The following is a 21,568-nucleotide window of genomic DNA, read 5'->3' as shown; positions in this document are numbered from 1 at the left end:
TATGTATTTTGTGTAACTCCAAAGTTGAAGTAAAGACAAATGAATATCCCCATGGTGTAATCACCTAGTTGAAAAATCAGGTGACTTCAGTCTTCACATTCCCTTTTAGCACAGTACGTTTTTATGTTTTTTTATATCTTGGTTGGTAGATGAGTCAATGTTTAAATGGTCATTCATCATTTACCATATAAAAGAAAAGCTATTACCTGAAACTCATTTTTACAGTTGCAGGCAAACAGAAATAATCATTTTCAAGGACCTAAAGCTGTTTCGTGAAGAATGTCATCATTTTATCCTTATTTTACTTACTATTTACTTAGATATGAGCCAGCTTTGAGAGCAGCACCTTGCAAGTTCTGGCCGTAAAGAGTTTCTACCAGGTTCCTGCTGCAGCTGGTGATGAGAGGAAACTGGGCATTCTGGGAACCACAGTTATCTTTCAGACAAATCAAAGAACAAGGCCAATGGCACAAAGCCAGCCACAGAAATCATGGTTCCCATATGGGCTACATTATATTGGTCATATTGAGGCAAGGTGATCAGGTGAATTCCACAATGTCTCAGTGGGAATCATTGCACTTAATGGCAGGGCCAGGCTTGGTTGGCTCAGACATTTCAAGAATTACCATTCCTAATCTGTGGGCTGGGTTTTCATAAATATCTGCTACCTTTTCTGTTAATGAAATGAAATATGTTATGTAGAAAGGGATATTGATTCAAAATCTACTTGGATCATGGTTTTCATGAAAATTAATAAGAAGGACTTGATAATGCAGGCAAAGTCTTTAGGAGAAAGAGTTTGATGAGTTACAAAGTGTAAAACAGCTCAAGAGTCACCTAGAACTGGTTTCGAGTCCTCCCTTTTCTATTTAATAACACTGAGGGCATAGCATTTATTGAATCTCTTCATTTTGCATTTCCATTATGGTCATAAACAGAAGGAATAATAACATCTATATCTAACAGTAGTTGTGAGTGTGAAATAAAATATATGTAAAAGTTCTGCTATACTGGCTGATATGCCGTAGGGGCTCAATAAATGTCAAGGAGTTCTGGTTATGAAAGTTTCTGTTCCAAATCCTGGTTTACTCACCCTTGCTGACCAGCAGAGCCAGACAGTGTGGAAACATCCAGAGACTTTAAGTTCCTTTCACTTTAAGTCTAGAACTCAGGTTTTGCAGCCTTCTCTTTTCTCAGGGTCTTTCTCTACCCCACAATGTCTTCCAATCCATAGTTTTCACCAACAAGAGAAGAAAGGACAAGGTTGCATTTAGAAATTTTTAACTTTGAATTTTTCTCTGCAAATGTTATGGTCCAAGGCTCCCATAGTTTCATTGTGAACAGACCTCCCTGAGGATAGTGCAAACATCTAATGGCCAGTGAAGACTTTTTTTTTTTAATTACAAAATACAGACAGAAAGTAGTCACATTTTTAGAATCAATCACATGGGAAAATACAGAATAGGAAAAAGTTACCATGAAATTGGTAATTTTCATAAGAACGTTTGCATTTTAGTTATCAGAAGCACATCTGTGCACATTTGAAAACTAGACAGTGAGGCATCTACTCAGGAGACTCATTGTTTATTCAGCCTTCAGGCACTTAAGTCTGTGTGTCCCTTGAAGTAATTTTTTAGCGTCCTCACAAAGGAGAGCCTCTGCCACTGGTTGAATCCCTGCTCTTGGTAATGGAAGGCTAGTGAGGGTTATGATGATATAAACCAGGTGAGGTCTTAGGGAGATTGATTGGCAGATCACTGGAGGCATAAGAGAGTTCTTACAGGGAGATTATTTGATGACCGTGACATTCAAAGCATGAGATATGGGGATGGAGGATGAGGTAATGAAAGTAGAAACCAAAATTAGTTGACAGATACAAAAAAATACATAAATTTGTTTTTTCTTACTTTTTTGTTACTTAGCTGTTGGAAGTAAAGGAAAGACTACAGATTCTTTGAAAGTACCAATGATTGGGAGAAAACAAGTGGTCAAAGGAAAAAGATGAACTTAAGTTCAGCCATCTTAAAGTAATGGTATAATTTGGTACAATGTTGGGGGTGGGGATGGGATGTATGCTAAGCAGGTAGTTAAAAAGATGGGATTGAAGTTCAAGAGGAGTCATGACTGTCAATAGAGGTTATGGAGTCATTTCTGTAGAAGTGATTATAACCATAAGAAATCACAACTGTAATAAGACAAAGAATGAAAAGAGCTGGAACAATTGAAGACAGATCTAGAGTCTACCAGAGTCAGGCAACATTTTCGGTAAAGAGCCGCGGAGCAGATATTTTAGGCTTTGTAGACCAATCATCTCTGATTCAACTACTTAACTATATCACAAACAAATATGCAAAACTCTTGCCTGTAAAAAGTTTATTTACCAAAACAAGTACTAAGTTGTAATTGGCCTAAGAGACTTAGTTTTCTGACCTCTGTTCTAGAAATGTAAAATCCTGAAGGCCAAGGAACTGTGTGCTTAGTTTCCTTTGTATCTCCAGGATCTAGCACAGTATCTGGTTTATAGTAGGTTCTTGACAGACATTTGTTGAGTGATAAGACTGTGGTTTCATCACTATGTTCATGTTTAACTTTGTTGGAGCAAAAAAAAAAAAACAACCAAGAGAATCCTGGGAGATATGACAACAATCAGGATCCTACAACACAGATAAAATCAAGAAAAGAGTGTGTGGAGAAAAGAAGTTCTGGCAACAGTGATGACTCTCATAACAGATCATGAAGAATCAGGAATGCTAAAAAGCTACTTTTCTAATAATTAGTAACACATCTGATACAGCAGTATAAAATATCAGAATAAGAGATCACAGGAATGTTATCAAAGGAAGGATGCAGACACACAAAAGAAAATAGGTGTTAGGAAAGAAGTAGTTTTGTGAAGGAATCTGCATGTTTTAACCTCAAGAGTTCCTATCCTCCTCATTTTAAAGTTTGTCAGTAAAAAAAATAATTTTAAACATCATCCAAAAATCTGTGGGTTAGATTCTTACAAATTTAATATCATGAATTTGTGAACTATTTGAGGCAGTATCAAACTTGATTTTTGATGTTATGGAGATAAAATAACCAGCTTGGATTTTTTTTAAAGTAGTCTTATTGATATTTGTCAAGAGTTTTATTTTAGCTGCTTTTCCCTCAATTTATGAGCTTAACTTTTGTGAAGATCCAACTTCATTTTATGAAGTTGATATCAAGCATACAATTTAAATATTTTCTTTTTATTATTAGTTTCCAACATTTACTTTTTCTTTCCAGATTATCCCACACAGAGCTGTTGGAATTACTCCATGATGATTTCAAAGGAAATTTTCTTCTCTAAACATTCTTATCCCAAGGTAAATTGATGGATTTCTAATGAATAAATTCCGGGAGGAAAACATGGGTACTTTCATACTTCAATTCAGAGACTTAATTCCCTCACTTTTAACTGTAGCCACCTGCCATTCTAAGTTTATGCAGTCATTTTTAACAATGGGAGATTATTATATTTTTGGTACGACATTGGTCACCTTTGTGTCATTTGAGACCTAGTGGGTTTGGTTTGTTATGCCTATGCAAATGGGGAAACACACCACCCTAAACATGTCTAATCCTGTCATGGAAGATTTTCTTGGAATAATTGGAGTGTGATGATGGAGCAGGGAGGAAGGAGGCAATGGAAATTGAGGAAAAAGGGTCTCAGCCTGAATTTTCCAAATTGGCTATTTATCTGGTTAATTCTTCATCTTTCCTCATCACCATGTCTGAATTGAGAAAATCTTCCTAATGATAATAAACTATGTCAAGAACAGATGGCTGATTTGATGTGATGAAAATAGCTATGTCAATTGAGGGTATTTTTTTCCTTACCCACTTTGCTTTTCATCACTCTGGGGTTGGTAGTTCATGTAATTTTTTTTTTTCTTTTGCAGAATATGCCCTGAGCCCAATATATTGGGTGAATCTCTGCTCAAAAGCAGTTGGGCCCTTTTCTCTGAAAAAAAAAAATTGAGAAATGGCTTTAAAGAAAAAAAAAAAAAAGTACTTATCACCTTTCCTGTCTTTTCAGCTTTAGTTAAGTTACTTTGGGAAGGATCAGTTTACAACAAATGTTTAGTGTCAGGAATTTTACAGTTTCATAGGCCCTGACAGCTTGGCATGAAAAGAGGTGGCAGTATGTCAATTGTAAACGAGGATGCTATTTACATACTAATTAAACTTTGCACTAGTGGGGTGAAAGAATGTCATTAGAAGCACCCCAGTTATTCTGTTTATATCATTGTTGTCTATTTAAACTGTCTATTGTTTGCCATGTCACAACCTCATCCCCTAAATGCCATTTCATAACCTTATAATACTTAAAAAATATTACCCCATTGCTTAACAAATCACGCAGAATTAGGATATCTAAAAGCAAAAGGAATTCCCCAAACCACTTTGCTTCAGGATAGAACCCAGTTGGATGATAATGTACTAACAGTTTTTATCAACTACTTCCTATATGCAAAGCATTTTGCTAAACATTTTTTTATTTGTTTTACATCTTAATTCACTTGTTCTTGAAAATAAAGTGGGAATGCTTCTTACAACCTTTTTACCCCTGAGGAAATTGGGGCTGTGCAATATGTAAGTGAGGACATCAGGACTCCCTCATTCAGGCTCTTATTATCATACCTTATAAACCTCTGCTTTGCTGGGTCCTTTGATCCACAAAGTGTCCCACTGCTATCAGAGATGGGCAGGGTTACTAAAATTACAGCAAAAGCAGGGATTTCACTTATTGTCTTAATCCATTTATTTATGGGGAAAAAAGTTTAAATAATAAAGAGCCTATGCCTATTGCACACTATATTATTCTTTATCTACATGATTAGTATATCACTATTACAGGCTCTTATCACATATTTCCCACTGCTTTCCAGTTCCATCTCACCCTATCTTGTACCAGTGCAGAGCACAACAGTCTTTTGGTGATGCCTTTACACAGCATTCCACATGTATTCTGTGAACCTGATTCAGGAAGACCAATCGTGTCGGTTAGCTCATAAAACAAAAAGTGACTGAGAGTCCATTGAGCTATTTTATTCTCTTACTTCCTATCTACAGAAGGTTTATTGGATTTGTCTAAAGACTATTTTTTTCCCCCTCACTGGATAAGGAGCAGAATCAACATTATATCACATCTGTGTGGGAGTTGGCTTCACAAGATTTGCAGCCATAAAGAGCAAGATCAGAACTTTTCCCTACTGGGGGGTGTTGGAAGCAGCCCACCAACCATGTGGATATTTATTCTCCAGTGTTGAGAGTGAGGAGTTGGCCCTTCTTGGCATTGTCAACAGAGTGCTGGTCTGTACTTCTTTCTTTAAAAATGACAGAAACAGAAAGCCTAGAGGGTTGACATTGAAATACCTTGCCAAAAGAGGATTGAACACATGATCCTTTACAGCTTTTTCCTCACTATTTTCAAGGTTGAAATAATTCCATGATGGAGTAAAAAAAAAAGCCAGGGGAAGGAAAAAGAAAATATACTTCGGCTCTTGTTAATTCCAACCACTACACCACATTTCATGAAATGTGACATAGTTTTCCTCTACAAGCATGCCAAAGAAAGGGGGGAAAAATCTAAATTTTGAGCTGATAACTCGAATGGTTCCAGAGATATCAACTTGTGAAAAGTCACAATTTTGCATTGTGCTGAAAAGCCACCTTCCAATGCGGGGACTACATCACTCTTTAATATCCAGCCGAGTCCCCTGCTGCGCTTTGTCAGTCAGTAGCAACATCCAAGTCTTCCCCTAAAAGTAATTCACACTTTTTTCACAACACTGTTGCTTTAATTACCACTGAACTCTGCTGATGCTCAGGCAGGCCTGGCAGGACCAAGGGAGGGTCAGAGCCACAAAAGAAGCAAATAGCTTTTTTCCTCCTTACTTTATTATTAACAAACCATCTTTGATGGAAATGTTCCTAGTTCTGAGGCCTAGACTTAACTCTGCGCCCCCTTGGCGTATTCATTATCAAAAGAGACTCACAGATGCCGAGAGAGAGAGAGATTGAGAGAGAGAGAGAGAGAGAGAGAGAGAGAGAGAGAGATTGAGAGAGAGAGAGACAGACAGACAGACAGACAGAGACAGGAGAGGAATAGTGCCAGAAATCCTAATTAGAAATTAGAGATTTGGGCCAAGAATGGACTTAGTTATTCAAAATTGGCAAATGATTGCATTTCTCATAGAGCTTTCATTTTCTGAAAGTGAACATAGATTTCATACCCTGCAGTTTTGCTGGACAAATGTCTATTTGTCTGTTCATTTAGTGTGGATTCCTTTTTACAGGATTAGTTGACACAGTAAATCATATATCAAAAGAAATCACAGAACTGCCAAAATCTACTAGTGCATAAAAATAATAGAAAGAGCCTATGCTTTATAAATAATACGACAGCAATATTATAGGTATAGCATGTCTATGTAAGGCACTTTTCATTCCATGTCACAAAATATTTCCCTAATAAAACTATTCCTGTGAAACCAAATTCCACAATATGCTCCACATAGAATGAGAGGGTACCTCTCAGTAACTTCACACACACTTTTAGGGAAGCAATAAATTGGATTGTAATCTTTGGTAAATGATTTAAAAGACTGCTAAGTTTTGCCCTGGCTTTAGAATTTCTTGTTTAAAAATATTATAATTTAAAGTTATACTGTAGGCTTGTGTGTGTATACATTACCATGCTATTAATGCTACTGCTGTTTATCATGATCTGTTTCATGTTCTGATTTACTACCACTGTGTAGGATTTAGCTGGATAGTATGGTACTATGATTAATTAATATACTATTAATATATTACTGATATACTATTAATATGTTACTGATATAATACATAGTATCTGTTTATCAGTAACATTAATATACTATATTATTAAATAGCAGTAATATTAATATATTATATATCAGTAATACATTAATATACTACAGACAAATAAATTCATATCCAAAGTCCCTATGATTTGATCCTAACCTTTTTAATATACATCTTTATTCCCATCTATATACATCTTATGTGTCTATGATTCCAAAACCTGATTGACCCTCACAATTTCCTGAGGAGAAGAGGAACTCAATAAATTGGAACAACTGAGAATTAAGGTGTAAAATTGTAGCTCTTGTAGTTTCAGATAATGTGTACTAGGTTTGTATAGTTTCTTGAATTAAACTTTTCTGCTTATTTCCTTACTTTTAAAACTCAACCTATGCTGTAGAAATCTTACTAATCTTTCCTAGTTCTAAGTATAGAAATCAGCATTTCTGAAATCAGTCCTGATAGTGCTGAATATCCTCCCCAAGACTTAAACTTTCTATGCTAAGTTGCCATTATTCATATTTATCTCTTTATCTTCTCTTCTATATTTGTTTTATTAAAATATAAGCTTGTTCAGAGTATAGGTTATAATATTCTTTCTGGAATTCACAGTGGGTAAAAAAGATGCACTCTGTGGAATGAATCCCTGAATTAGATTTCATGCAGAATTTAAGACTGCAGACAAAGTTGAAGTGAATAACTCATGCTCATATATTCATTCTGTGGCACAAGCACTAAGACTTTCCAAAGATGACTACACTAGTATATATTTCACTCCACACCTTCTCTTTACAGTGTTGACAAATATGTTGAGAATGATCCATTGATGCATTGGTGGGGTCTATATTCTTTCACCACAAATCTGGGCAAATCTTTGTTTGCTTTAATCAAAAGTAATGAAGTATAAATGATCCTTTATGGATTCTGGGGCTAGGTCACAAAAAGTTCACACAGTGTCATCCTGGATCTCTCTTGAGAGGCAGGTCTTGAGCGCCTAGAACTGACATGTATGGAGTCTGGCAACCCTGGAGCTGCATACTAGAGATAGCACCAAGAGGAACCATGCTGTTTCAGAGGAGCCTCGATGCATCCAGCCCCCAGCAATTGCTCTGAACGCCATGGAGCACAGAAGTCAACCCCATCATGCCCTAATTTCTGATGCACACAATCTGACATGTGGCTGCTTTGTGCCACTACATTTGGGGAAGTTATTCAGAAGTACTAATTAGAACACACAATTTTAGGCATAAGAGAACCAAATCGAAGCTGGGTGTGGTGGCACATGCCTATAATCCCAGATAAGGCAGGAGGATCATGAGTTCAAAGTACCAGTCTCAGCAAAAGTCAGGCACTAAGCAACTCACTGAGATCCTGTCTCTAAATAAAATACAAAATTGGGCAGGGGATGTGGCTCAGTAGTTCAGTGTCCCTGAGTTCAATCCCCGGCACCCAAAAATAAATAATAAAAAAAAATAAATAGAACCAAACTGAGCAAGATGAACTGAATCTCTGCTCTTATAAGGTTTATATTCTATGATTTTAAAATCAGAAAAGATAGAAACCTTTCATCTTGTTAATTAGAATTCTATTGTTTTTTACAACAACTTTATTGAGGTATAATTGACAGATGGTAACCTGCACATATTTAAAGTGTACGATCTGATAAGTTTTGACATATATGTTCACCTAGGAAACCATCACCACAGTCAAGATAATGAACATATCTGTCATCTCCCAAACTTCCTCATGTCCCTCTGTAAACCTTCTTTCCAGCATCGAGACAACCAATGTTCTGCTTTCTGTCACTTTAGATTCATTTGCCTTCTAGAATTTTATATGAAGTGAAATCATACACCATGTACTCTTTTATTTTGGGTTTGTTTTCTTTTACTCAGCATAATTACTTTGCAATTCATCTATTTGTTTCATATCTCAATAGTTATTCCTCTGTTACTGAGTACCACTCATTGTGTAGATATACCATATTCTTTTTACCTCTAGGGATTGTTTTTGAATTTTGGCTATTACAAATGCAACCACTTCCATCAATAAGTGCTTGAATGTACACACACTTTTATTTTTCTTGAGTATATAACTAGGAATAGAATGGCTTTCCCTCTGCACTGTAGCCCAAATGTTCCTTCAACAGAGTAACGTAGGACCACCTTAGGGCTTACCTCATTTGTTTCCCACATGTCAGATATATAACATTCTGTTTTGTTGCTTAACATCCAATACCTTGAAAACCATATGTCTGTAGTGTTTGTGTGTATATATATATGTGTGTGTGTTCATATAATGCATGTTAACATATAAATATATATTTTTATATATATTTTTCCTACTTTTAGTTGTTTCGGGTAGAAGGTTAAATGTGGTCCTTGTTACTCTACCTTCATACTATCTCATTTTTTAAATTTCCCCCAGGTTAAGGATTTATTTGGAGGTAGAAAAATATTTCCTGCTTCTTCATGTCTCCAAGAAATGTTTTTCAAACTTGAATAGGTATTGGTGACACAAAGTAGAAGGTCTCTGGAGTCTCACTGTCTGGTTTTGACTTACGGCTCTGCTACTTATTAGCAATGTAAATTTGGACAAATTATTTAGCTTCTGCAAGCCCTACTTTTCTCATCTTTACAATAATAAAAATAGAAGTAGTAGTAGTAGTAATAATAATAATAATACCCACTTCATACTGTCACCATACAGTAAGAAGAGAATTCATGAAATGTACCATACCCCATGTCTGGAACATCATAAGCTTTTAATAAAATGCTACCAATTAATATTGATATATTTTTAGGATCAGTTAAATGAGAAATTGTATCATATCCTTGGATAAAAGGACTATGGCAAATAGCTATAATACTGTTATATGAAATACTTAATAATGAAAGTGGTTCCTCACACACTCTGAATAAAGTTTCTGGGTTTCATCCTCTTTTCCAAATCCCACCACTAGAGAATTGACATTCTGCAACCTTTACACACACAAGCTTCAGGAAATTCAGTCAAATCATGTTAGGGATCTGGGAAAAGAACTTAAAGTTCGGTCAACAGAAATGATCTTCTCAGAGAAACTTGTATCCACCAGGGCTGGAGGAGAAGGGGATGTGATGTGGCGGCTAATGCAATGCAGGAGTGAGTTTGCAGAGGAGAGCTCTCTGTTTGGAACTGAGAAAGGGTTTTCTGATGGAGCAGCCTCTATGGTAATGAGTAGACCAAGGCACAGAACTAACTTCTTGGTTTCAATTTGCTGGTGAAGTAAATATTTAATTAGGACAATATTGAACTGCTAGTTTTAGTCTACCTGTGTGTATGTGTGTTGGCAAGGAGAAATTAAGTGAACTCTCAAATCTGTTTTGCTTCAATTGCTTAATGGCAATTTGAATTGCCACATATAAACTTGTATGCACAGACACTGTGGACTGCATGGGAGTTTGAATGACCCTTAACTGCGCAAAAGTTTAAAATGTTAGCATTAAAAATTCCAGCCACTTTTTAAGAACTTTTTTTAAAACAAAAACAAAAACCTGACTGTGCCCGATACAGGGCTCCCACATGCTCTGATATGAATGTGGCCACCTAGAGCTGTATGATGTTACAGGCCTCTTGAAACATTAATCAGGAACTTTGGTGCCAAACCAGGGTATCTGGATTGTAGGAACATGTTGTTTTATACCATGTGTAATACTATTTTAGACATAGATAATATCTGGCCCTGCCTTGAGTCCTGTGGTTTGAAGGACCCATTTTGTTCCTTTTTTGGCCTTTTTAATCTTCCTTAATGGATCAGGTGTCCAAAGAACCAAAGAACTTCCCTAACTGTGTCCTGAACACCTACCCAATAGACCATGATCTGGATATACTGGACCCCCAAATATTCTGCCCAAATGGTCCCAAACCCACTTCCAGGGCGAGTGTATTTTTTCTCACTGGGTTCATTCCCCCTGGGGTGGACCTTACCAATGCCTCCTGACAGCTGGACCCTGGTGTGGCCTGACTTTGGGAGACATTGGAAGGTATGTCTACACACATGTGAGAATCCTCATTGTGCAGAACTAGGAAGAACAGGAGGTAGGGCAGGGGTGAGGCTAGGTTTCCCTCTTCCAGTTCCAGCATCAAACTCTGAGGAGTCCGAAGACTCAAAAGTGAGATCCATATATCTTGGGTGTTATTACAGTGTATTAATCAACATAGGAAAATAAAACCTATTTAAGTCAACAGTTTGCTGGCTTGATTTGTGATAAGAAGGTTCCACATATAATATGTGAGGCTCCACTTGCATTCTTCCTAGTTCTTTCCATGTTTGGGTTGATCTTCATTTTAAGATTTTTTTTTAATCTCTAATGAGTTCTTCCTTGTCTCTCTTCCTTACCTTCTTCATGTAACAGATGAAGGAGATGAAGCAGAGATCCAAGGGATAAAGCACTGATTCGCCAGCCAAATCCTCTTGTCCTAAGGTACCTACTTTACCATTTTCTGGGCACTTGGCACTTCTGCAGCCCTCATCACAGACAATGCAAGGAAACTAAAAAACTTTGATGCTTTTCTGCTTGGCATCTTCAGAGGAGAGTCAGCATTATGTCTTTCTTCCTAGGATCCCTGAATCTTCTCAGCCTCTGTGGGTCCCTTTTCCCTATCCATAAGCTATTAGAAATTCTCTGTTACCTAGGGCGCTAGTGTTTGATTTGACCCTCAGAGACATCATGTGCTTTTAACATGTTTTTCCATTGCTTCTTGCATTCTCCTTTGTGAAGTCCCAGTGCCTTGCTACCTTTGGGATTATATCCACCATCAACATCAGGCAAAATGGAGGGATATTGACTTCCTTCTTTTCAACACTGAAAGCAGCTCATGATTTCTCTCTTCTGGAGGATTACCTCTTTGAGGCCATAGGAAAGAAATAGTCTTGCACTCATTTAGAACTGGATTTCAATTCATCACTTATGAATGTGGTGCCTGGCATGGGCCATGGAGCCTCAGTCTATCAGTCAAGGGGCATAACGCAACCTTTCCCACCTTCCATTGGGGAGGATTCCATAGTGTAATTGATGTCTAGCACCTGATGTGTTTTAAGATTGTATCTTAGATTGACTTCAGAGGTTGACATAAGCACTTCTTCCTTTGTGTGTGTCTCATGTCTATAACAAACCCTGATAGCCAGAATAGCAGCATAAAGACACAAGGCCAAAGAAATCTAATACATTTGAGAAAGTGTTATCAGTTTTGTGTAGCGAGATTTTAAAGTCAGAAAATGTGCTGGAGAGGTGGACCAAAATGAAGTTGCAACAGGCATTTTAGATTAAATGAAGAAATTTGACCTAATGCTACTAGTTGGGATTCTGGGAGTGATATGTAAGCTACTCATCTTCTTTAGAATAAAACATAATTAAACATTTTAAAGCACCTCAGCTTAGCATACGCATAGTGATAACATGTTGCCAAAGAAAGCTCTGGACTTCACTGCTCACAACTCTGTATAGCTTCCTTACCAAAGCATGCTTGCTATGACATCAGTGATAGGTTTTAAATAAATGATCCCTGTCCAAGAGGGACTTATGCTTTGAATCAAGTAAGACTATCATATTTTTGATTCTCCTTTCTTCCCAAACTGGACAACTGTTTCATAAGAACTTTTCTAAATGCTGTGCTTTAAAATGAAATTGCTACCAATTTGGGGGGGTCTAGTGATTTAGCCATATTCCAAGTTGTTTCTCCAGGGTGCATGTATCATTTAAGAGAACAAAGAAGGCCAGCTGCTAATCAAAAGACTCATCACAAATTATGGGCAGAGACCAGACAGGTGATCATTGCTAGCATGGTGCCCAGCCCAGTGTCCTGTACACAGGTGTGTTCGGGAAGTGTGACTAGGTCCAGTTGAGGCTTCCATATTGCCAACTGAGAGTCCTCCCTTGAAGACATTTGTTCAACCTGGGGCTGGAAGGGAGGCAGCAGTATGGACAGTCTCCAATTAGGCAGAAGATTTTAATCTACTTTGCAGAACTAATCGAATGGTTGTGCTTCCCCAGTGTTCACGTGAATTGCACCCTAGCTGGAGGTTAACGGACTAAACAATAGCAGCAGCAATTAAGTGGATGTAAATGAATGTGATAGGCTAATTCACACAAGGAGAGCATTGATGCATCAGTGTCAATGCACTGGTGCCTGGGATAAAGGAGGTAATATGTGGCAATCTTGTGAGGATGTGTATGCCTCAACTAGGTAGTTTGGAAATTCTTTGAATGTTAGCAGGAAGAATAAAAATAAGTAACAGCAGCAATTCTCTTCTACATATCCTCTTGTGGGAGGAAAAGAAAGAAAACACTACCCTCTCCCATAAATACATAAACAGTATTATACCTCCCGGTGTACCTTAACTCTGAAATGCATTGTCGGATATGGAATAGAGTGAAGCACAAATCTATTTACAACAAGGAGCAGGACATTTTCATGACCTGGGAAGCTGAGACTTCAAAAGAGGACAAACTTCCCTGGTCTTTTTTGCATTTGGAAACAGGGAGTTATTGACAAACTAAGAAGTCTGTGGAAGTTTATTACTGCTGGGTTTCAGCAGAGGCTACAAAGACAGAAGGTGTGGAGCAGTAGGAGAACCTGGCGTTTTGCTTAAGTTGTTTTTCAGCACTTTGATACTTTTGGGAAATCTCAAGATTTCTAGAAGGGGGTGTAGGGCTTGGAAGGAATGTGAAATTGGTAAAGGTTATTTTACTTGCCTTAGAAAATTCATTCTAGTATCTGTGAACATTATAGGAAGGTATTTTAAATAGAAAAAAAAAATCTAGGAATGCAATGGGTCTAACCTGACTTCCTGTTTCCTGCTCTCTGGGATATCCCCAAGTTCCTCTAAAATGCACTGGGTGAGGGAAAGTTCTAGATCAAGACTTCTGACAGAGGATGAGCCAAAATCTACTCTTGTTTTTCACAAATCTTAAAAAAAAAAAAAATCAAAGGATAGAGGAAAGTCAACCAGATGTGTGAAGGAAAAAAAAATCATCATAATTTTTATGAGATAGAAAAGCTTATTGAAGAATAGTTTCCTAATGGGCAGCTGAAACTTAAGAGTAAATCTAGGGGTTGATGAAGATGAATAGATTGGTAGATTAAGATAATGAAAAGAACCCATTTAATACCTGGAAAAGAAAGGGAGATAGACATATTCCAAGTCATTTTTAGAATTATGTTCAGATGATTAAAAAAAAGCACCAAGAAATCAAAGTTTTAAAAGAATATTAAGTCCAGTGGAGGATTCGAATTACTATCATTACACAGACATATTACATAAATATTATTGAAATAAAGTTATCCATGAATTAAGTAACATGTACAGTCTGGGTTCTTAACTTTTCAATTGTGTTTTTAAAATGTTTAATAGAAATCTGTAAGTTTTAATTTCTGCCAAGATCAAATCTATGACTTTACTTATATACATAAATTTTAACAGGGAGAAATGAAACACGAACAGTTGAACAAAATACAAATCTAAACTTAGGAAATACAAATATAAATTTAGGAAATACAAACCTAACTTTAGTTGTATTAGCTCTACAGCGAATCTAGCTCAGTCTTCCTTGTCCTGCCTTTCTATAGACAAAGCCTCAAAGGCAGACAAAAACAGTATTGATGACATCTTATTTTGCAGATATAGATAGAAACAAATTACCAATACCTTTCTAGTAAAACAAAAACAAAAGAGCCAATGATAAGGAGCTAAAGTTTTGCTATCTTGCTTCAATGACTTAACTTTTTGAGGCCCCAAATCTTTAAGGCTGCAATGTAAAAAGCTGATAAAGTATCAAGCCTGTATGTTTATTTGAAGACTAAGGTAACTTCTATGTGGTCTGATAAGAGAGAGATAGAATGTGAATATAAAGTAAAAAGTTCAAGCATCTTAAAAATTATTTGTCAAGAAGTTCAACACATTCATATAGAGTCAAATACTAGAACTATTTTATGAGAAGAAAATGTGAAAACAATGAAGCATGAGCAATAAGACCCTATAAAACAAATTGCATGCATTTAAAAGGAAAGAAAAGATTGTGGCATAAATTTGACTCTATTGAGATAGATTGCTAGTTTCAATTGAAAGGGGAGGGTAATGCCTGAGACATATCTGGTGGTGTGAAACAAAGGTGGAGTTCAAGGAAACATTAATTCATTCTGCTATTATTTACAAATGCATATTGTCACAGAAAGAATATATTCTGTGTACAAATTAGGTAAAAATATATTTGTGTAATGCCACAGATGAGTTAGGAGGTATGTTAGAACAAGGAAATCTTATCCTTTTTGTGAAGTCAAAGAAATTCCAGTTCAAATGATCAACTTGCAGTCACATTCTTGATAAAATTATGAAAATAGCAAAGAGTAATAAGCAGAAGATTTAAAAATAAATTTTGTTTGCTGACTCCTTTTGCGGGGGGGGGGTTATCAAGGATTGAACTCAGGGGCACTCAATCACTAAGCTGTAGCCCTTTTTCTGTATTTTATTAGAGACAGGGTCTCACTGAGTTGCTTAGCGCCTCCCCATTACTTAGGCTGGCTTTGAACTCTCCATCCTCCTGCCTCAGCCTCCTGAGCGGCTGGGATTACAGGCATGCACCACCATGCCCAGCTGCTAACTCCTGATAAGTGGTAAAAAACATGATCTCTCTTTGGTCCTTGAATTTCTGAGTTAGCAACTTCTTCAGGGAGTCTCAAAAACTAGAAGAGAAACGAAAGAGATTTATTGTAATTTTCTCAGAGAAAAAAAAAAGTGTTTCACTTACCTGAGTTTACACAGTCTAATCATGGATGAAGTCCAGTTTTATCATATCTAATTTAAAGTTTTGGGTGCTCTTTGCTTTTGACAAAAGTGAAGTCAGTTTGTCTTGTCTGGTGAATCTAATGGGTCTGACCTGTTCACTTGTCTCTGGACCTACTCTGGTTACTTGATGTGCATCATTGTATTGCATATTCATGGCTAAAGAGCTTGCTAATGCTCCCCCAGTCATTGAACAAAAAGGGCCAGGATTCCTACAGGTGAACTACCCACCTTGTTAATCCACATGAATTTTGCTTCAAAATAAATTGAACTAAGTAATATTATTATCAGGAAACTTTTGCTAGTTTTACCATCAATCCATAAATGTCTTCTCCAAAGAATTCTTGCCACTTGACAAGTATTTTAGATATCAAAGAGAACAATGTTATCATGGCTAAAAATATATCAGAATCTCAATACATTTTTTTGGTCCAAATTCCAATTTCTAACTTAATACAAAGAACATGAAACAAAGAGGGGGGGGGGGATGAACAACACAAAGAACAGCAGATGAACAGAAAATGGAGAAGAGGAGAAAGGATGAGAAAGAAAAAAAAGGCCTCGGGTAACAATTATAAGTGTTATTATAGTGGTCATTATAAGTGTTTTTTAAACTGTATCTAGATATGGAAGGAAATTGTCACATTTACCTCATAATCTACATATATTCAAAGGAGATCTACCAGAATTGACAGCAATATTTGACCATGGATGTTAAGCACTGGTCTGTGCACGTCTATGATCCTTATAAAATCTAAGGTGATTAGATGAATTATTAAAGATAAAAATGAATAAAATGGAATAGACTGGCCATTCTTAGACCCATTCATTTAATGTGGGTCCATTCCGTATATATCCATAAAATGTTTTATCCAGGAGCAAAATACACTAGTTGGGGCTTATTGTGTGTTTGATCGATTTCACCTCAAGTTCCATGCATGTCTTTCTCTTGGTTATATGCTAATATTCTCTCTCGAACTCTAAAATGATAACAAGGCTGTCATTCAGTGTACAAATTCCTATGCACGGCCCAGGTGTGCTAGCCAGTGGACAGGCCGTCAGCATGTATGCAGACTCTTTTCTCAAGTCTATTGGGTTAGCGTGGCAGATGACACCTTGGTCTTTTCTAGGATACAGAACACTCTCTTAGACTCCCAAGATTCTGCATCAACCACTACACACCAATCATTGACTACTGTATGTGTGATATGAAGTTAATGAGAAATGACAGGTTCCTTTTCCTTGCCTCAGTGTATAGAAGCGACCAAGCACACTTAAGCCAAGTTGTCATTACCTGGAGACTAACTTCTGACACATGGGCTGTACTTCAACCTATGAGTAGATATGCACATGTCGGAAATGAAACAAATGTATAGAAAATATCTAGTGGACATAGCATGCTATATGTGCTTATTCATAGTGGAATATACAGAATTGGGCCTATAAGACATTAAGTCCATGCCTATAAACTTTATTGCAGCGAGCTAAAATGATGATAGAAGCTTCCTAAAAAAAGCAACAAAATACCTCTAAGGAACATGAGTGACTTTTTAGTAGTCTGATATGAAATGAAAAATGCAGGCACAGTGTTTAATAATGTGCAAGAGTAGAGACAGTGAATACAATCATCCTCTCTCTCCTCCTGCCCCCTAGCCTGCCGTGATCTTTATTAGCTTTGTCCTGACAATCTGACCTTACAGAGCTCTACCCAGCCCTGACAGCCACATAAAACCCACAAACAAATAGAGAACTGGTGCAGTCTTTTCAGATTTAGGATCATGTTCAAGCTTATGAATCAGATTTTTCTATGTGTGGACATGACAACTATGGAAAAACTGTAATTTAGGACATATTCTCTTTATCCTTTTATGTAGAATTTTACTTTAATGTGATGCAAATGACAGTAAGAAATACATTCAGTGAATGTTAAAGCCTTCCCATTAAAAATTCTGTATGCATTTTACATTCTAATTCATGTACAGTCAAAAACCCTGATAAAATCACAGTGCTGATTTGACTGCTGCACTTATCGTATTAATGAGGATACTTTATGCCTTTTGAAAATTGGGATATGGTCCATTATGTGATTGTAAATGATGTGATTGTATCACATAAATTTGTTATTCAATCCCACCCCTCCCTCCAGTCAGCTTTGTATATAAGAAGATTCATTGGTGAGTCAGAATTGAGGCTTGAAAACTGAACTGCAAAATTAGACTTTTCTTCTTTTGTCTTTGTTTCTGTTTATGGAAAGGAATAGAATCAATATGCACACAGAGCGTATGTGAATATAGAGCATATGTGTATTTTTCTTTATTATCTTTTAAATTGTGTTTTAATTTTCCTAAAAACCACAGGGATAATCTCTCCAAGGAAGTCAAAAGGAAAGGAAGAGGCAGACGGGGCCTGGGGCTCCCTAAGGTATGTAGTGCTCCTCCTCCACAGCCACCCCACCCTCCCTTCCCTGATTTTGCTGATTCCGGATGGACTAACACTTGTACATTTCCCCTTCTCTACTCTTGCAACAAGTGAAAGTTTTGAGAAGTATTTTGACCAATGTTTCCTGATTGGGGGTTGCATGGAAATCACATTCCTAAAAATGCCTGCTCTTCTTTCTATTTATTTTTCTGTCTTTCCTGCCTAAATTACTCAGTGTTAACTCCCCAGAGCTTGCAGTGGGGTGGCATCTGACCACAGCTGCAGGAGGCTCTGCTTCTGCCCCCTACACCTGCTGCTTCAGGATCTGTGGTGTAGATGTGTCATTGGGTAAAAGTCAAAGAACTCTTTCTTCCCTCTTGAGATGCCACTTCTGTTCATCCCTGGAGACATGAACCCCTGGCCTGGCATCAAGGTCTCCAAACTCTCCACAGAATAAATCAGAGCACTGACAACAGAAGTGGCTTTTGAACTCTCCGATTAAAACCTTGGAGGAGACCGCTGGATCCCGGCCAGGTAGCTCCTATATCCTCCAAGGACTACAGCACCTAATTTTCTTTTTAAGGATGGTTCCAAGTCTTAGCTTGTGATCACTGGAGAGAAGCCTGTGCACCGAGGCTCTTTCTGCCAGCCCAAGCCATGCAATTATAAATGGTTGCCTGTCCTCCTTCACTTCTCAAACATTATCATTGGTTTTAGACTCTTGAGCACTCACTTGTAGGATGGCTCTTCTGTTCTTTTGTTTTTCTCTTTTTCCCCTTTATTCCTCCAGAAAATGATCTTCTGTTGCTTGGAACCCGGAGGAAGTTAACATTGCCCTTTGCAAGGGAGCAATCTCTAGCACGGAGCTCCTAGAGTTTGAAAGTACAAACGCCCAAGTTCTTCACACCCACCTGACCATCTTACATTTCTGACTCTTCATCTTGTTCTTGTTACCTTGGAAACTGACCTTTAGGCTTTATCCAGTTCTATATTTTCTCCAAACTCAAAGACTATGCATTAAAAATAATAATTATATATGTACATATATTATCTTTGTTTAAAAGTTCTGTTCTGTCAAACTATAACATCAAAAACATAGTACTAGTCCCCCTCCAATCTTAATGCCATTCAGAGAGAGAGAGAGAGAGAGAGAGAGAGAGAGAGAGATGTCTTAGAGAACGATTTGCATATTATTGTAACTTTATTGCCTATTATATGCAATTTTAAAAATATTTGCAAATATTATATCTTATTTTTTTAAACTGCATATGTGAAAGGAAAGTTGCTTGACTAAAATACACCAAAAGAGATCATGAGGGGCCCTTCTTGATGGGAGGTATTTTTTTTTTTCGTTACCTTATTTCAGATTCAGGGCCAATAAGAACTTTATACAATCTTCTGGACAAAGCTTGCTACATCCTAATCTCTGCAAATCCACTCTGTTCTGTTCACCGCTCTTCTTATTAATCAGTCCTACAGAGCTGTACCCTTCTCAGTACTGTTACACGCACTGCATTTTTATGCTTCTGTTTCTGAGTGGCCTTTTCTATATTTTTTGCTTTGTCTTGCATTCAATTATCCCCAGCTTGGTGTGGAGAATAGGACGCCATCGCTGCCTACATTTAGGCAACAGCACATTATGTCATCTTGCTTCATATATTTTACTTCTATCTCTTTTAGGAGAAAGCTCATTTGAGAAATCTTGGCTCTGCCTTTGGGGGAGAATCATTTACCTCTTTCATTCGAGCTGAAATTTGTCTCCTTACTCTCTTTGTTAATACAAAAAAACACTTATTTACATCTTCTCGGATCCTATTAGTTAGCTCAATTGCCTAATTGTTGTAGTTTTAAGAAAGACCAAGTCATTTTCTTGCTCTCAATCATTGTGGGTCTATTTTATGGGTTCCACAATGCCACATTCACTAGTCTGCTTACTTTCTTTGGGAAGTCTTTTCTGTTTCTCTCCCATATGCAGCATTGTATGTATGTGGTTCATTTCCTTCCCACATGTAGGAAATATGGCTAAACAATACCTCTACAAAAAAAGCAGAGAGGAAGACGTTAGGCCCGGTGATATTGCCCATCACATTGGACTCTATGCCTGAGGATGGGCATACTAGAATACTTGATTTTGTATGAATTTGCTCTGAGTTTTCTTCCTTCTTGTCTTTACTAGTGTCTTAACTGTTCCTGAGAATGAATCTCCCTCCCTAAGATGGGTCTCCTAGTTCTCTATTGACAATGCTGAGTAAATCAGGGTGTGGAATATCAGCCACAACACCCTATCTCTGGCAGGGATTGCTGGCTGAAGCCATGCTATTCATATGTCATTCTGTGCCCAAGTGTGGATAATAACTGAATTGATTTTACTGGGGGAAAGACAAAGGAACCTCGGGTTGCTTTCTGTATTGTTTTGTTCACAGGTGATTCTGCTCTGAATGGTAAGATCTCTACTAGTCTCCTAGGTCACAGTTAGCTCCCTTTATGGAAAATCCCTGGTGGGGGAACTTCTGGTATTGGGCTGTGAGGTACTACTCTGTGTGTGTGTGTGTGTGTGAGTGTGTGCATGTATATTGTCAAACTTGAGTCAAATAACAGGAGTTAAGTTTATACTTTTAAGTCCCTACAAATTTCTTCTTCTTTTAAAGCAATATGCATTTAAGAAAGCATATCTTAAACTGGAAACTAAAACTTGAATTTCAGATCCTCTGAAAGAGGAGTTTCAAGAATACTAGTATTTAATAGTAAAGGTATGTCTTGTTATTATCCCCATGCTACAGATGTAGAAACTGAGACAGAGAAAAAAAACTTTTTTAAACTATATGGATGGCATACAGCAGACTAAGGAATCAAACCTGGTAGTCACCAAGCCTTGACTCTAAAACAGTGAACTTTTATACTCATCTAAAATCTATATATCTCTTACAATGACCACCAGATAGACAAGGTGGTTTACAAATATTTTAAGGAAATTATAAAATAATATGCACGTATAAGCTATTTCACTTCTATCACTCTAATTGTTATTCTTTCAACTATTTTATTCCTTTATGTTATCAAATCATCTTGAATAATATGGAGAATTCAGGAAAGTTAACATATGATGATTGTTATAGAAAATTTGGAATCTGACATATGGTTATATTATTCCTGGAATTATTACTTTTTAACTTATGTCTCTCCCTTATTCCTTATTTTCTGTTGATAATCACTGGTACTTTTATGAAAGTGAGGAGGCACATGCCCATTGAAGTTATTTCCGGAAAGTGCGAAAGTGCAAGAGAGTCACATAAAAGTCTCAGTTTTTTAAAATGTGCACGACCATACATATATTTCAGGGATCTTCTTCATAACTAGGTGTTTGCCAAGAAATGTGATAAATATATAAGGGTCACTGTCACACCAAGCTTCTGAGCATTGTTGACTTTGGGTCTGATTCTTTGAGTCCAAGTTGCCCTGAGGATGCTTTTG

The 21,568-nt window shown here is 37.1% G+C and overlaps 1 long non-coding RNA gene across 2 annotated transcripts in view; it reads left to right on the top strand.

Moving 5' to 3' along the window:
• Positions 1-21,568, top strand: part of LOC124077856 (uncharacterized) — an 89,171-nt gene that overhangs the window by 36,284 nt on the left and 31,319 nt on the right. For both annotated transcript variants that reach the window (XR_009225036.1, XR_006846746.2), the window contains exons 3-4: positions 3,271-3,350; positions 18,037-18,100. This is a non-coding gene — a long non-coding RNA (uncharacterized LOC124077856). The remainder of the gene's footprint in view (positions 1-3,270; positions 3,351-18,036; positions 18,101-21,568) is intronic.

This window comes from Marmota monax, unplaced genomic scaffold, assembly GCF_021218885.2.
Source record: "Marmota monax isolate L192 unplaced genomic scaffold, Marmota_monax_Labrador192_F-V1.1 WCK01_AAM20220418_F8-fsc00015, whole genome shotgun sequence".
Taxonomy (NCBI): Eukaryota; Metazoa; Chordata; class Mammalia; order Rodentia; family Sciuridae; genus Marmota; species Marmota monax.
This window is presented reverse-complemented; position numbering and strand designations above follow the sequence as displayed.